The sequence below is a fragment of the Pinus tabuliformis genome, chromosome 5_1, assembly GCF_031772625.1.
Source record: "Pinus tabuliformis cultivar Carrire ecotype Pingquan chromosome 5_1, CPIR1, whole genome shotgun sequence".
Lineage (NCBI taxonomy): Eukaryota > Viridiplantae > Streptophyta > Pinopsida > Pinales > Pinaceae > Pinus > Pinus tabuliformis.
In genome coordinates, this window is record NC_142305.1 from 159604675 (window position 1) to 159623382 (window position 18708).

Here is an 18708-nt window from a genome sequence, read left to right on the forward strand (position 1 = left end):
ACTTGGATAGAAGCAAAAAATGTTTTTTAAACTTTGCCTTTGATGCCGGGAAAAATGTATTGTAAATGAGTGGGCCCACTTGGAGAAAATTGCGAATCAAAATTTCACGGAGTGGGAGTGATTTTGGCCTTTAGGTCTCTGTGCGTCGCGCCGAAAACTGTATGCGTCACGCCACTTTGGAGGTGGTTTTGAGGCACTTTTTGAATTCCAAATTGAGCCCAAGTATGCGTTTTGGAAATCCCTACCCGTCTACGTTCTAACCCAAGTGTAATTTCTGAATTTGGATGCTATTTGCCCCTCCAAAACTGCAATCTCCCAAGACTACTTCCTGTGTGTCAAAATAGGGGCAAAGAGGTCATTTTTAGGTGTTTTTGACCTTCTGAGGACTCAAAAATTGCCCAAAATTCTTGGACATGCACCAGAAATCATAATTTTCCATGGAAAACCCAAAAAAAAAAACCTTTAGTCATTTGGAGCTCCCTGGCGAAAGCGCGCGCCAGGTGGCGCGACGCACAGGGAGAAAAAACCTGTTTATTGTGCACAAAATTTCAAAAAGCAAAAATGTTCCCCGAATTTCTTGAAATTTGGACTGTACCTCCTCCATCACATGTCATGCTAGGCCAAAGAGGCCTCAACCAAGATTCAGAGCTGATATTGCTCTTTCTGCCTCTTTTGTCTCTTTGATGCCTTCCTCAATTTTGCCTTTAGATTCCTTATTCATGCCTTGGAACTCATATTTCGTGCCATGTAATGATGGGCCACGCAATCGCAATCACAATCCTTTGCTTTCGAGCTCCAGATAATTGAGTAGCATGCTCTCTGAATTGGCTATCAAATCCCCGAAAAGAGCAACCATGACTGAGGCATGTTACTAATAAATTTTACCGCATTAGCAAGCTCTCCAGCAGCCTGTATTTCCTCTGTGTTTCCCCATCTTTACCATATGAAATATTCTCCTTAATAATGGTTGCAAAGAGAGCAGGTTCCTGGCTTACAAGTCTAATATTTTGCCTTATCCATTAAATTTATTGATATTGACACTATCTATATGCACTTCACCAGCTTGTGGATCATAGAATCTATCTATAAGACTTATAATTGTGGACTTCCCACTTCCACTCTCTCCAAATATAGTTGTAGTGGTACCTCTATAGCTGCAATGCTACCTCTGGCTATTTCCAGTGAGAACCCTAAAAATACGTGAACATCAGGTTGCACTAGGTAACCTAGGTGTACGTCTTTAAGCTCAATATCACCCTGAATATCCTCAAGTACCAATCCATTTGTATCATATACATCAATCTCAAGCCTTCTATAAATTGTCTCAAACATTTTGTAAGCTACAGCTTGTCCAGCTCTAAAGGCATTTAACCATGGTGACACCTCCATTCAGAACTGCAATGTTGACATTAATCACACTCAGCTCTAGAATATCCTTCATGAATGATTAACCCTTATCCATACCAAAGAGTCAATGCAAAGGTGGAGAACAAAATAAAATGTAAGGACCCAATGCCAAAACTAGCTGCCAACCATTGATGGGTAATAGCCTTGTAATCAATCGCAAGGGAATTTTCATAGTCAGTCACAACATTATTCTCCCCAATAAAAGCAGCAACCATGCCAAATAAACCAACTGCTCCACAACATTGCCCGCTTCTACATATGCTTGTTGGCCTCAGCTTGACATCTTTGATATTATCATAGCCATAGCACTTATTACGACATGCTTGAGAAGATCCCCCTTTGTGCTTCAGTTCAGCTCCTCCATGCTTGAATCTATACTTGTGGAATGAAGAATTTGAAATTTTGAGGAAGACTTGAAAGAATTTCAGGATTTTTAGCCCAGTGCACTGCGCCTTCCCAGTGCGTCGCGCTAGTGTAAATTTACACTGTAACATTTCTCTGAGTACACCGCGCCTCCCTAGTGCGGCACGCCTTTTTCCAGGTGACTTTTGGAGGTTTTCGCGATGTCCAAATTGGGCGCAGGATAGCTCGTTGGAAATTTATTTTAGTCTACTTTTCAACCCAACTAGAATTTTTCAATTTGGAGCTCATTTTCCCTGGAAAAAATCAAATCTCCCAAGACTGGTCAAAATGTGCCAAATGAGGCTACCTAAAGGGAGAGTGTTATTACAGTCAAAGTTTTAATGCCTTCCTCAACTCCAAATTGAGCTCATGATAGCTCATTGAAAATATATTTGTGTCTAGTTATCATTTGACTCATCAAGCAAGTCATGTGACTAACCAAGCTAGGTGAAAAATTGATTTTCCCAAGGTCACTTCATAGGTGCATCAATTCTCCCGAGGCAATAGTATTTTTGAAATTTCTCTAAAACCAAGACACATCTGTAAAAAGTGAAGGAGGTTTTTCTTCCTTGGCCTGTTTGGGACAAAAACCTCTCTCATGTTTCAAACATTCATCTTTTATTGCTCAGAAATATCATTTGAGTGAAACCTATCCCGATTTGTGGAACAGGGGATTTGTCGAAATGAAGCGAAATGAAGGGGATACAGAGCTTCTAAATTCTTGAGGAAATTTTGGGAAGTAGGGAGGGATGCTAGGAAGTAGGGGAAAGTGTAATCTCTGAAATTGAGTGAGGGGAAGGGGTCCAAAAGGGAAAAAAATAGGCCTAGCCTAGAAAATAGGGTTTGTGTGAAAATCAAGAATTTGGGGGGATCTCAGTGATGGGAAATGTTTAGAGTGGTACATTAAGGATAGGGGAAGGTGTATGAACATTAGGATACAAGTGTTGCTGATGATTAGACCATCCAAGAGAAATTGCCTTCAAAACCCTAGGAGAGGGAAATGACTGTAGCTAGGTGCAACTGAAGCATGAACAAGGTGTAAAATGACCCATTGGAACCTAACATGATGATGAAAACCCTCTGAATGATGGTAGACTCAGCTGAATAGTGACATAGACTGACATTTGGACAACTTTGAAAGGAGTGAAAGCAAACCCTAGACCTAATGCCTAGTGACCAAATTTTACTTGAAGACTCACTGAAATGATAAAATTTGATCTTGACACCTTAAAATCACTTTGTAAGAGCATGTTTGGTCACTGGAGGAAGGCTACAAAGACTGACACTAACATTGGCTCCAATGGGGATGGTAGCTCCTTAGAGGTGCCAAGAACTGCAGATCTTTGGGTGAGCAGACAGTGCCTTCGTCCATTGGGCTATGGAGTCCATTATTTCGACAAACCATCATGACTCAATTTATTAACTGAAACTTGACTCAAACTGATTCAATGAAAACTGACATGACTGAAAAAACTTGACTCTAACAAACTAACTCAAAATACTAAGAAGTGAACTTAAAACTTAAAGCTTGGTGGTAGTACATGACCACATGCATTTCTTACAAGACTATATATCATCAAACTTTATCAAACTGCCAATGTAACCAATCAAGAAGATGGCTTCTTGACTGATTCTTCCGATCAGATCTTCTGGTCAACATTTGATACTGGTAACTGGGCATCCAAGAACACAGTTGACCATGATCTCTGTTATCACTTAAGAATTCTAATTTCAAAACCGCTCACATTAGTTTGATGGTAAAAGATTCGGTGCTAGTCTAAGTTTGATTTTTGTTTTTAGAGTCTTGAGTCAACTACGCATTTTCATTCATCACCGGTCATTCTCATTCATCCCCGTCTCATAGCCATGTGTCAGTTTTGTTTAAAGGTTATTATGTGCTACAAAGCTCTTTAGATGATTTCGTAGCGCATAAGTCAGTTTTAGGTGTTTCCGCAGCGCAACATGTTTCTGGTGATTTCGTAGCGCCTGTAATCATTTTAAAACAAGCACACCTCGGTGAGACAGTTGCGCACAACTCTGGGAGAAGTTGTTGTTGTGACTGGTGATGGCACAAATGATGCTCCAGCTTTGCATGAAGCTGACATTGGGCTTGCTATGGGCATAGCTGGGACTGAGGTTGCGAAGGAAAGTGTCGATGTGGTGATTTTAGATGATAATTTTGCAACAATTGTAAATGTAGCAAAATGGGGGCGTTCAGTATATGTAAACATTCAAAAATTTGTGCAGTTCCAGCTGACAGTTAATGTGGTTGCTCTAGTTTTGAATTTTGTTCCAGCATGTATAACAGGAACTGCCCCCCTCACTGCAGTTCAGTTGCTTTGGGTCAATCTGATTATGGATACACTTGGTGCTTTGGCACTGGTAACAGAACCTCCAAATGATGAGTTGATGAAAAGATTACCTGTAGGAAGAACTCAAAGTTTTATCAGTAATTCTATGTGGAGGAATATAATTGGCCAAAGTGTCTATCAACTCATTGTATTAGCAGTTTTGGAGATGGAAGGAATACGGCTTCTTGAGCTACATGGTTCTGATGCAGAATCAATTTTAAACACACTGATCTTTAATACATTTGTCTTCTGCCAGGTGTTCAACGAAATAAGCTCTAGAGATATAAAGAAGATAAATGTATTGCGTGGCACATTCAACAACTTGATCTTCATTGGAATATTCTTATCAACGTTTTTATAGTTGTGCTTGTGACTGCAGTCAGTGATTACCGGCAATCATTGTAGTTGCAATTCCAGAGGGTTTGCCATTGGTTGTGACATTAAGCCTTGCTTTTGCTATGAAGAAGATGATGAATGATAAAGCACTTGTGCGGCATCTTTCAGCATGTGAGACAATGGGATCAGCAACATGTATTTGTAGTGATAAGACAGCGACCCAAATCAACGAATTGGAAATTCTAGGATTGGTCAAGGATTTACTCTATCTAATCTAGATACATTTGATGCTGATAGTTCACATTCCCTGCCTGTTGACAATTCGAATGGCTTATTTCAGAAGTCATGGGCTCATTCTTTTGTTTCTGAATCGTGGGCAGGTTAGGCAGGCTCATAGCAAATAATGCACACTGAAATCCCACCCTTAGTCCTGGCCTTGGTGGCTGTTCTTCTCGTTACTCTTATGGCGTTACCATAAAAGCAGCCAGCGCCATATGTCTTATGCTTCTAGTCCTAAAATTTATATCCTGGATTCACTCAGTGATATTTCTTGTCTGGATCTCCCAAGTTCCTCAAGTTTTGCTAGCAATATGTTGAGTTCTAGAATTTTTGGGCCTAGTTCTCCCTGTCGAAAGTATTCAAATCCCCTTAACTCAAGCTCAGCCATCAAATTTAAAAGTTGTGAGTCAAATGAATCTAATACTACAACCTTGGCATCTAAAATTCAGAGTCCACGGATTTCTCTGTCCAACAGCACGGGGAAGAGCACTTCTGGAACTGATCTTTTGCGTTGTTCTCCACATAGGGAAAGTGTTTCTATTCTCCCTAATTTGGGAAAACACACTAGCATCATAGAAGGAGAGTCATCATTTGCAGTGCAGGATGAACCTTGTGATCCTGTCGTCAATGGTTGTTACAGAGGTTGTGATAGCGCAAAAGAAATTTTTCCAGGCATTGCTTCAAAAGGATTTGGAGGTTGTGAATGCTGGAGGAAAGTGTAAACGCCTTTTGAATATAGTCATGCAATTCAGGAAGTGTTGCAACCATCGATATCTCTTTCAGGGTGCTGAGCTAGGTCCACCATACACCATCGGAGATCATTTAATCACTAATGCGGGCAAAATGGTTCCTTTGAATAAGTTGCCTCCAAAACTGAAGGACCGTGATTCCAGAGTTCTTATTTTTTTCACAGATGACAAGATTGTTGGACATTCTGGAGGATTATCGTATGTTCAGAGGATATTAGTATTGTCAAATTGATGGGAATACTTCAGCAGAGGCATCACCAGTGGAATTGCAATACGATATTCTTGGTTCTGGACTAAACAAACCTGTTGTAAGTGATTTTGAACCCATGCAGTTGAACCTAGAACACAAAGATCCAGATTTGAGAAGAATTCAACGGTCCACAGCTACTACTTCTGTGCGCCTTCAAGATGCTATTCAAAAGCTCAAGTCTTAGATGCCACCTATTGAAATTACCTCTGTTATTAGAACTCTGTTCACTATTCTAAGGAATGTCATGGATCATCTAAATGAAACCAAATCCAGCTGCTTGCGCAAGGCTAATCCTATGTTTCAACTATCCATTCCGAAGTATCAAGTTGTTTTACAAAAGAAAAGTTGTTGTTCTTGTGTGTACTGGGGTATAATTGCTATCATGAAGGCTCACATAGTACACTCAGAACATGACACAAACCTTTTTGCATTAGACAAACAGTTGAATCAAGAAGCTATTGCCTTGGATTGGACAAAGTCGAGGAGCCAGACATTAAGTGGGTTAAGGCATAAAGCTGATATGAATCAGTTTTTTCCCTTCCTACCAAACTTACAACATTAACAAGCTTGGAGGGAATCCTTTACATTCTGTGGTAAATGCTCGTGCTTTTGCAGCAAGTGCAGCAATAAAACAGTTGGAAGAATGTTTTAACAGCAAAGTGCTCAAATAGTGAAGTTTCGGTTTGAAACTGTGATTTTTGAAACAACTCAGCAGTTTCGTAGCGCACTACACAACTGCTGTAGCTGCATGTTATAGTTCAGTTGATCAATTATGATTAACAAAGCGACAAATCTTTTTGAAATATTTTGTCATCACACAGGTACATGAAACGGTGGAAAGCACATCCAGGACGTGGCAATCCGCTTTTTTTTTTTAAAGGATAAAGGATATACTTCGTTGGATCCGGACATGTTAGGGCAAACTAAAGACCGGTACACAGGTGGCAGTTTCCTATGTTTCAGGGGATTGGAAAACATGTGACATTAAAGACAAACATGGAACCTTAAAGGCCCATCACAACCACCGCCATAAGGGAACCAGATGTAAGAGAACGAAAATGATTGTAGACCAAGGCTGTTATGGAATTAGAGTCCTATTTGATTTAGAAGTCTAGAAGATTTAGTAGAATTAGAATCTTAATTGTTTTAGGATTCCAGAGCTGTCAATTAGTAGTCAATTGCTTTTATTAGTTAGTTTAAAGGTGAATAGGTGTCATTAGAAATAGACTTCGAGTTCCCCTCATGCTGGAGGAGGAATCTCGATTAGTTAGAATAAAAACTCTATATATAGCGGAAACAACAATGTAATCAAGAGGGTTGGGAAAATTTTATGACACAACTTGTTTTTGGCTTATGTAAAGACTCGTTTCAGTAATATAATTTTGATTTTACTTCTCAGGATTCATGAAGGATTTCTTATACTCAGAATGTGTGATGTTGTCCTTTCCTTAGTATTGTTTGCAGTGGTATGGATGTATAATCACTCAGAATTCACTGAATGTGCTCTGATTTCCTGTATGAATCTATAAACTGTGTGGTTCTATATGAATGTATGTTTTGAGTATTCAAATGCTGAATGCCCTGACTTCCATGTAAGGTCAAGATCTTTTTTATGTTGAGGTGTTGTTGACTCCATAGGCCCAATGGATAGTTGTTTAAATATTTCCAACATTCATATTTGTTACAGTTGTTTCACAAGAGTTAGCCATCTTATCTTAATCAAAATCATTAACCTTTGAGAGATCCCTCTCAGGTTGAGGAGGCTAAGCCTCAGCCTAAAGTAGGTCTGAAACAGTTACTTGAAGTCTTCCTGGTCTGCAGCCTTCCAGGGCCTGATTTTGAGATAACATTTTGGTGCGTCTGCCGGGAGTCTGAAGATTATTCATTCCCGAAATCAAGAGAATGAACTTCTGAAGGTAGCAGGAGCTCAGACATCAATTTGAGGCTGCAAATCTACCTTGGCGAATCCATTGTTGAAGAATTCAAAATTCATACATTCATGGTGGTTCCACTGGAGTTATGAAGGACCCAGATGCTACCATTCTTATTTCAAGGTATGCATGCATAAATTTTTCAGGAATTCATGGTGTTACACTAAAAAATGTCACCATGGCTATTTACAGTTGGTATGGCTCTATCAACAGTCATACTACCCTCTTGAGCAAGTCTTATGCCTCTGCTATTCATGTCAAACTCCAAGAAAGAGAGAAAGTCTTTATAAATATGTTTATCTCTGGGTACGCAGGTTCTCTCAAACCTTGCCTGCGGGTACGCACCTATTGTTCATAAGGTCTGCGTCCAAGGACGCTCTGTATCTAAAGGGGCAGGTGCGTCCCTCTGAAAAGGTTAAAATGCGCAAGTTTTATCTTCAAAAACTTACTTGTGGTCATTTCTAGAGCATTCTAGAAGGTTGTTTGACGTGTATTGAGCGCCTCCAGATGGTTCGTGCACTCCTACCAAAGAGGAACTTATCCCATCAATAAGGGAGTGATCCCATCCAAAGAGGGGACTATCCCATTGATGGTGGACCTGATTAACTTCCTCTTCAGCACTATAAATACAGGCATTGGGCCAGAAGGAGAAAAGGTTGAAAGCTATAGATTTCTAAGGGTAAATGCTGCAGGAATTAGGACTCCCATTTAGAAGCTTGTGAGGAGAGATTGCCATCTTTACTTGTTCTATTTGGAAGTGGGTGAGCTTTGTCAAAGTAGAGGAAGACTCTTGTGGACCCTGGAAGGAGCTTGCACAACACCAAGGCTCAGGTTGTAATGGTTCCTTTTGATTACCTTTAATGCAAATTGGTCCATTCTTCTCAATAACTTGTTGTTTATGAGTTATTTCATGTACTCCTTGGTCTATGTGTTGAATATGCTTTGTTTTATGTTATAATCAGGTGCTATTTAATTGTTTGACTGTTGGTGATTGCAGGTTTTGGAGAAAAGGAGGAGCTCATCCAGATCAACAAAGCTTGGACTTCTACAACAACGTTTGGACAAAGGTAAGAACGAAACACTTGATTTCTCATATCATAATGTATGTTTAGAGAAGGATAGCTCCAGTTTGTTTTGTTTGTCATTAGAATGTCTTGGACTTCTAGGAAGGTCAGTTGTGTCCGCACCCTTGACTGATTCCGTGTGACAAATTGGCGACTCCGCTGGGGATAGATTCCATTGATGAGAAGAGTTTTTCTTTTGTGTGAACTTTGCTTTGAGAAAATTGGTTTATTTTTCTGGTTTTGGCTCTGTGACCTTGTCTCTGGGTGGGTTAGCTTAGGATTAGTTTTATTTTGGGTTTTCTTGAGTTTTTCAGTAGGACGCACCCTCTGAGTGCTGCACAGTGCGTCCCTGGATGCACTTTTTTTGTGTGCACAGAGCGGGTCCGCACCTGTGCTAACGGGTTGCCTGCGTCCCCTGCAAAAATTTGAGAAAATTCCATTTTTTGCCCTTTTTGCTCTTAGATTTTGTTTTTTCTTAGTTTCTTCTGCCCAAATTCACTAGTCCCTTGCCCAGAATCTTCACCTGAACTGGTTTCAATAGCATTGAGTGTTTTAGTGGATTTCATCGAAGTGTAAGCCCTAGGGTTTGATTTTTGAGTAGGTCTTGTAGTGACTTTAGTGGTAGGAGTTGTCAAGCCTTAGATCCCTCTGGTTTTGTCAACATTCTAAGAAGTCAGACCTGTCATAAAGTCTACCTATGAGAGCAACTTATCATCAAGTTGTCTTTTGGGCCAATTTTGAAGTGCTTGTTGTTTAAGTCTTGAATTCCATTTTACAAAAAGAACAAAAAGATTTGAATTTTGTTTTGACTAGTCTTTTGATTCTGCATTAGCTAGTCCTTGATTTGATTTTGATCAAGTAAAACAACCTAGAATCATCTTTGTGAGCTTTTGCCTTGTTAGGTTTGCTTAGAGTAATCTCTTTTTTGATTTGCTTGTGAGTCAAGTTTTCATAGTTTTGTAGCTTTTGAGATTGTTTTTTGTTAAAGGTAGGTTTACATGCTTTATTAAAAAGAGAAAATACAAAAACATCTCCTTTGAAAAGTTTTGTTTCAAGTAGTTTTGAAAGTTTTGAAAGAAAAAGAGTTTTTCGTGCAAGTAAAGAGTGGTTATGTTTGTGTGCTTGAAAAGAAAAAGAGAATTGTTTCTTTGATTGTCTTTTCTAAGGAAGTTGTTTTCTCTAAAAATTTGCATTCTCTCAACTCTCTTAGTTAAGAATTTCATTGAAAAAACAAAGTAGCATAGATCATCTTAGGTGCATCTTTGTAGTGGTTGGAGTCGAGTCTACACACCATTGGTTTCACTTCCACTACCTTGTGACTTTAAAGAACAACAATAAAAGTAACGCTTAAAGTAAAATTGAAATAGTAACTTTTATTTACTAGGGCTCTGAAGCATCAATTTAGATCAGGCTAGTGTCTTGGAGTAGGTGAGTAATTAACTCTCCAAGACAGTAAAACCAAACAAGTAGTTGATCTTGTGATAGAATCAAATCCAATTGTTACATTTACACTCTGGGAAAGCTCCTCTTAAAGGAGAAGCACGAGCTCGTGTCCGAACCAGTGAGGGGATCATTCCCCCCTCGTTGGGAACGACGCCAGACAGTACGTATTACAAACGGTAAACCTCGAATTAACCATTGTCGAGGAGCCAGGGGTCACTTATCGGTAAACCTTGGATTACTGTCAAGGAGCCGGTAAGGGGATTGAGCTTGCTACTCTGCCCTTGCATGTTGTCGGAGTTTAGACTGTTCCCCCAGGTGTACTTGTGGCCGTTGGTAACCTTAGTGACCATAATCTTTAGGATTCTACCCAAGGTGACGGTGGAGGGAAGGTCCCACTGTACCTGGAGCAGACGTCGGCTATACTCACTTGGATTTTCTGGGGGGTTCACTTCACTCGAGACGGTTAAAGTGGAGGAACTTGGTCCAGTCTATTCATTAAGCAGGTTGTCGGCGTAACTGTTCCACCCGCCATTTCTGTACTGAATCCAGCGAGGTTGGGCTTCATCACCAACTAGCGCTTTTGGTCCGGAAGAATACTGTTTGTGTTTGGTTTGACGCCCTAGATTCTTTAGGCGTGTGACTCAAATTTGTTTGGTTCTTTAGAGACTTTAGGTGGTTTGATTTGAAATTTTATTTTGTTTTCGTGTGTAGTAGTTAAAAGTTTTTAGCTGTGGCGGAATTACCGAGATAGTCCCGTAGACTTCGGGGCCAGTCTCCTGAAGTTGTTTCTATGGCCGAATTGTTGAGAAGATCCCGTAGACTTAGGGGTGAACCTCCTCAAGACGAGTCCAGTCATTTAGAAGGTTTAAAGGTCCTTGTAACTCCTCCTAGTGGCAGTAGAGTAGGTTCACCTGAAGAAGGAGAAGCTTCCTTGGTAGTCCATCCAGATTACCAAAGTTTAGAAACAGGTTATAATCCCGAAGCTGTTACAGTTTCTGAGATTGTTGGTAGTTTTTCGTCTGCTAGTGATACAGGCGAAGAACCAGAAATATCCGAACCTGTTACTCCGACTCCTAGTGTTCCTGATTCACCGAGAATAGAAAGAATTATCACCGAAAACCTTCCTGTTGGTTTGATTGCTATTGAAGAACTTGTTCCAGAGGAAGAAATAGGCATCTCTGATCCTGAAGATCAAATTACCCTTGATCTAAGGGAGCGTGAATCTATCTTTTACAGTCCTCCTAGAAGTACTACTTGGTACCTTTCGTTAACCAATTATTTAGACAACTTTGGGCTAGGTTTTTCCACACCTCGTACTCCTTTTCCACCTGGAGGTATTCATACTCCTGTAAATATGTCTGGTCAGTCATCTGTGTTTACACAAAGTCCTGAATCTTTTTTACATGGCGGTCCTTCTGTTCCTACTGGGTATCAATCTCTTTCTGGTACCTTTGCAGGAGCATCTCCTCAACCCGTTGATCATGGGTTATTAGTTGGAAACAGTGGTAATGTACCATTGGGTGTAGGAGACATTTACATGATGTCAGGTTCAGTTCCCGTTACCCAACCTCAAGGTGGCCAATTACCGCCTGGGGGGCAGCCTCCGTTAATTCCTGGGGGGCAACCTCAAGGTACTTCATTCGTGTCTCGGGGGCAACCTCAAGGTCAGTACGCTCCTATGGGGCAATACATACCTCAAGGTCAACCCCAGCCTCAATATGTACCCCAAGGTCAACCTCAGTATCAATATCAACCTCAAGGATGGCAACCTCAAGGATGGCAACCCCAAGGGTATCAATCCCAAGGGTATCAACCTCAAGGCTACCAACCTCAAGGTCAAGGTCAACCCCAGTACCCGTATTTACCTCAAGGTTATCAACCTCAAGGTCAATACTCAGGTCAAGGTTATCAACCACCTCAAGGTCAATCATATGGTCAAGGTATGGGAACTGCACCTTACAGTTATCAATCCTATCCTCAATCCGGCTATGGATCTCAATACCCTCAACCTGTTATGGGTCGATACCCTGGCATGTTAGTGTGGGATCCGTCACAGGGTCAACAGATGTTGCAGCCAAGTAAACAGTCGGTACCCAAGCGAGACAACCTGTAGTTTCTGGTCCACCCCAGCAACCGCAACCTGTCTAGTCAAGTGTTCAGACCTCTGTAACTTCGGTAGTTACTCAGCCGCCAATTGCACCTAGTACACCATCTCAAACGGCTGCTGCAACTACTGCCACATCTACCATACTTACTTCTGGAGTATCGACTGCTCCGGTTTCTACTGTCTCTGTAACCACTCCTCAGACATATGTACCGTTGTCTGGATCTACGATTCAAACCACAGTCCAGATGCCTGTAGGCCAACCTGGTATAAGTACGGTTGTTACTACTCAACCTCAATTTGTTCAACCTCCGTACCAGGGACAGTATCAACCTGGGCAAGCTGTCCAACAACCGGTTTACCAGTATCAACCGTATCCTGGGTACACTTATCAAAAACCTCAGCAACCCCAGTACGGTCCGGTTAATCCTGGTTTTCCAGGAGGATATAATATCCCAAATGCAACTCCTGTTCCTAGTTATCCTGGATATCCTCCTCCTGGGGCCGGTATTGTGACCCAGAGTTTTAGAGATCCTAACCGGCAGTTACCATTTATCGCAACTTTGGATTTACCAGACTTGATGCGCCTAACAAACGATCCAATTCAATATCTTCCGTTCTGGCCGCCAATGCCAAATAAGTTGCCCAGCGATATACCCAAGTTCGAAGGTAAGTCTGGAGAGGATCCGTCCAATCACATGATGACTTACCACCTCTGGTGTGCTTCAAATTCCATCTCGGATGATTCGATCCGCTTACGTCTTTTCCAGCGTACACTCATTGGTCTCGCGGCCAAGTGGTACATTGAGTTACCACGGGCCTCTTTTTACAATTTTAGCCAGTTAGCTACCTCGTTCTTAACTCACTTTCAGTTACCGGTCAGATACGATAACGGTACGGAGTTATTAACTTCACTAAAACAATCAACCTCCACGTATATTTCAGATCACATTCATGAGTGGAGACGTTGAAGAAGGCTAGTGAAAGTTTTTATCCCGGACCAAATCTTAGCTGAATGGTTTGTTAAATCATTATTACCAAGGATTACTGAGGATGTAGCTAAGGCCGGAGTAGTTACTGAGGAGCAAGTCATTGCTCAGGCACAATATCTTGACTTAGTTTACACGCAGTCGGGTACATTACACGAGAAGATTCCGGATCTTCCAAAGTCGAATCAAATCGCTGCTGCTCCTTCGGGATCTCATGCCGCTGATGGTATGATTGGTATCGTGAATACAAAGAGCAAGAAGTCTTACAAGGCTTCAACTACTCCTATTATCACTTTGCCCGATTCCCCGACAGGAGAGTCTTCTCCTGAACTTACCGCCGATATTCACGCTGTAGAGTCATCTACGGCCAAATCAAAAAACGGTGGAAAGAAGAAAGGAAAGAAGAAGGCTAAAGCAGACAAGGCTCCGAAGGAGAAAACTGAAAAGTCGGAAACCAATGACGAAAAGCGCAAACCTCGATATCCTTGTCTTATTTGTGAAGAGGATCATTTTACGAGAGATTGCCCTCATCGGGCCAAGGTAGTGAAAATAGTCAAAGGTTCTCCCACTCCTGCTGTGTTAAAAAATCCATTTCCAGAGCAGGAGAATAAGATGATAGGTTCTTCTTCGAATGCCAGTGAAGAACCCATTTTGATGATGTCTCATGTGAGGATTGCGACTCGATCGCAAGATTATGGTAGTAAGAGTCTTGTTGATGGTAAGGAAGCAAAATCTTCTCACTCTAACCCATCACCCTCAGCTCCTGGTTCCGATCCACTACAGATCGAGAAACCTAACCCAGACTTAGTAATTAAACCGCCCGCCAAGGGTGTACTTCGAAGGTCTGCTTTCAATCCACATGCGAGAGCGGCCCAGAATTACAACATTGTTGAGGACTTAGTTGTTTCACCCTCAGCAATGTCGGCGTTAGAAGTGCTGCAATCATGCCCAGCACAACGAAAATTGCTTTTGTCGGCTATAGGAGCTGTTGATGTTCAGGATCCAAATCTAATGATCTTCGATCTAGAAAATAGTACACCACGACTCCCCCATCAAATGGCTTTCCAAATTCCAGTGATAGTAAAAAATAGGCCTATTCATAGAACTGTTATTGATGAGGGAGCTTCTATGTGTATTATGTCAATTCAATGTTGGAGATCCCTTGGTTCTCCTTCGTTGAACCAATCCCCCACCATCCTTAAGGCCTTTGATGGCCCTGGGTTCCGTCCGTTTGGTATTCTACAAGAATTGCCTATAGGGGTAGAAGGTAAAACCGTTAGTCTGGATGTGGAAGTGGTTGATGCCCCTCTAGACTACAACCTTCTTTTGGGTCGAAGTTGGTCATATGCTATGACAACGGTCGTTTCATCGGTCTTTAGAGTAATTAAGTTTCCACATAACGGTAAGATCGTGACTATTGATCAGCTGACATACTTTTCATCTGACCCAACCTCTTCAGAGAGTATCCAGCATGTCGGTAAAACGACAATCCCTTATAGGGACGTTGGTGTAGGTTTAGTTAAGGATTCCGGTTTACTGGGAACTTTTCCTCTCCCTCCACTCAGCGTAGAACCTTCGTTTGCAACAATTCATATGATTACATCAGAAAACATTATTTATGATGATCCTTGGTATGTCCCATGTGACTCTGAGATAGACTCATTCGGTAATGCTATGCCCTTGAGTCCATATGAAATTGCTTATGAAGCTCTCATGTCTTTTACCACCTTTCATTCAACCGAGGTCGACCAAATGAATGTGGTCAATGAAGAATCACTTTTCACCTCAACCTTAGAACGGATAGCGTTTCCCGAAGTCGTGTCATCTGACGAACAACTTCGTGAAATCCTAAGTGTAGACGATCTACCATGGGAAGATCTCCATCACGGATCTTTGTTTTTACCTAAGGATGATGCATTTGAAAATGATTTTTCATCTATCTTTACCGCTGAATATGTCAAAGACGCTCAAGATCCAACGAAACATTCTGATTCAGAGCTGAATTTAGGGAATATTTCTCGTACTATTCCCATTGATATTTCAGTGAAGCCCGAAATTGAGGAGAACATTCATATAGGTGCCGCATTTACAGAAGAAGAAATCCAAACTTACAAGGCCCTATTCCAAGAATTCCGCGATGTGTTTTCCTGGTCTTACGAGGAAATGCTGGGAATCGATCCTGCCATTGTTGTTCATGAAATCAAAACTTACCCGGATGCTAAACCCATCCGGCAACAGTTGCGTCAGATTCACCCTCGAAAAGCGGCTGCGATTAAAGCAGAAGTCGAAAAGCTGTTGAAAGCAGGTTTCATTTATCCGATCCCGTTAACGGATTGGGTATCGAATATTGTTCCGGTCAATAAGAAACAAGGAACAATAAGAATCTGTATCGATTATAGGGATATCAATCGAGCTTGTCGAAAAGACAACTATCCTACGCCTTATATCGATCAAATTATTGATGATTGTGCCGGAAGTGAAATGTTTTCCTTCATGGATGGTTTTTCGGGCTATAATCAAATCAATATTCTACCTGCCGACCAACCAAAAACGGCATTCATTTGTCCATGGAGGACGTTTGCTTACTGCAAATTACCTTTTGGGCTTAAGAATGCCGGGGCCACTTTTCAACGGGCGATGTCTTACGCATTTCACGACATCAAGCACATTGTGGAACCGTATCTCGATGATTTGCCTGCTCATTCTTTACGTCGAGCTGATCACCTTGACCACCTATGAGCAATCTTTATGAGGTGTAGGCATTATTGAATTCGGTTGAATCCCCACAAGTGTGTTTTTTGTATAGAAATAGGTCGATTGCTGGGATTTGTTGTTTCAAAAGCCAGCATTCACGTCGATCCCTCGAAAGTCGAGGCTATCATCAAATTGCCTCCTCCTTCGAGTTTGCGCCAACTCCAAAGTTTGCAAGGGAAAGCGAACTTTTTACGCCGATTCATCCCAAACTACGTCGAGGTCACTAAAGGTTTTACACGGTTGTTGAAACAGAACGTTCAATTCTTTTGGGACGAGATTTCCCAACAATCTTTTGATGCACTTAAACACGCGTTGACCCATGCACCGTTGTTGCATCCTCCCAACTACAACCAGGACTACTTCTTATACCTCGCAGCTTCGCATTCCACCATTAGAATGGTGTTAGTTCAAGAAGATGAATTCGGAGCGGAGCATGTGATATATTACCTCAGTCAGACCTTAAATCCCACCGAGCTAAAATATTCGCATGTGGAGAAATTGGCCCTGGCAGCCGTTCAAGTTGTCCAGTGTTTTCGTCACTACATTCTTCTTCGTAAAACTACAGTTATTTTGGATTGAAACCCTATGATTTATATTTTGACAAAACAACTGCTAGGGGGCAAGTACTCTAAATGGATTGTTATCCTGCAAGAGTTCGACTTGGAGTTTGAGAAGTCCAAGTCTAAGAAATCCTTAGTTTTTGCGGAATTGATGTGTGACTTCCCGCGTACTGACACAGAGACTGTGGCAGAAGAGTCCATTGCGGACGAATCTTTGTTTCTTATCAGTACTTTAGATCCGTGGTTCGGGGATATAATCATCTATCTCCAAACCCAAACCTTTCGGCCTGAAGATTCAAAAGCGGAATGTCGAAAAATTAGGTTTCAATCCCAGCAATACAAAATTATTGGAGATACACTTTATCGCCGGGGGTTAGACTTAGTTTTTCGACGTTGTCTAACTCACGAAGAGGCTGAGAGAGTTTTGAATGATTGTCACTCTGGAGCATGTGGCAGTCATATGTCTGGGTATGCCACAGCTCAGAAGGTGTTGCGCGCTGGTTACTTCTGGCCATCTATGTTTAAGGATTGTATCATTGCAGTCCGGAAGTGCCACAACTGCCAAGTGTTTGATCGAAAGATGTGCGCACCACCTGCTCCTCTCCACCCTATAATTGTCGTTGGTCCATTCACCAAATGGGGTATCGACTTTATTACTTGTAACCCTCACTCGGCCGGGGGGCATGCGTATATCATCCTCGCGGTTGATTATTTCACTAAATGGGCCGAGGCGATGCCTACATTCGACGCAAGCGGCAAAACAGCTGCAGTTTTCATATTCAATCATATAATAACTAGGTTTGGTGTCCCACAAGCAATTATTACTGACCATGGGAGCCATTTTCGAAACACCATGATGACTGAACTTACAAGCCAGCTTGGTTTGCGCCATGACAGCTCTACTCCTTATTATCCGCAAGCCAACGGTTTGGTTGAGTCTATCAACAAAGTTCTAGTTATCATGATCCGACGAACCATTGGTATTCATCGGTCGAATTGGCACAACATGTTATTTTCGGCGCTATGGGCATACCGAACTGTTATAGACAATTTTGTGCCTTACAACAAACAAGCATGAATTGTCAATAATCCAAGGGATCCAAAGTTCCCTAAACATGATGTTCCTACCCCTAGAGGAACAAGGTCAGCAAACCAACAGCTCTCAGATCAGTTCTCCACCTGAAAACACTAAAAAACAAGCAATCCTGAAATCAAAGCAGGTGCTCCACTAGGTTTCTGCGCTGAAACTCAGTTGCTCCATGGTGTACCTGCGTTGCAAAGCAAGTGGGACAAAGGCCACCTGTGCTGAGCGAGATGGGACAAGTGGCACACTGAGTCATTGCTCTGGAATCTTCCAAAAATGACACTTGGATCAGGTATTTCGCCTTGTGATGAGTCAGAGGCTCTGTTTCTCCAAGTGGAAGCAAGGTTCTCCAAGTGGACTCAAGAACTGAAGATCAACTAAAGATTAACTGAAGAGAGAGAGGACACAAGGCAGCTACACATCAGTTGCAAGATGACTCATCCTTTCTCAATTCATCTATATATTGAGCTCTCTCCTATGAGCTCTGGAGGCTGGAATTTTGTGCAAAGTAATGATATGCTGTTGGTTTCACTATAGAGCTATTGGGTGATTGCTTGAGAGAGGTGAAGAGGAGAAATTCTTTCTGCTGGGAGGTGTTGCTGGATTAGGACCTTCAATGGTTGTAACACTCTCAAAACCTTTACTTCTTCATTAATAAAAGCTATTGAGGTTCTTCTATATGCTCTTGTTTCAATGATATATTGTGATGATGGTATATTTGATTTACACTAATCTATGAATCAGTTATGATTGCATGTTGCTTGTAGTTTCCTTCTTTGCTATTTTGCAGGATCTCATTGTAGCTGGGCCAGCAATAGAGCAAGGAGCTGGGAGCAAGCAGCCATAAAGAAGAGTTTGGATTCGGCATTAAGCGCAAGGCAACCGTTAGTGCATTTATCCACTCTCTTTTTCTTTCATAAAGAAGTAAACCTTAAGTAGTTTTCTTTACAGTTGTTGCTAAGGTACTATCACCCTTAGAGTGGGATAGGGTCATCCGAGTCGGAT

At 41.6% G+C, this 18708-nt stretch overlaps 1 pseudogene; it reads left to right on the forward strand.

Annotated features, from left to right (window-relative positions):
• Window positions 1-4521, forward strand: part of LOC149163918 (calcium-transporting ATPase 10, plasma membrane-type pseudogene) — a 30736-nt pseudogene extending 26215 nt beyond the window's left edge.
• Window positions 4522-18708: the final 14187 nt, after the last annotated feature.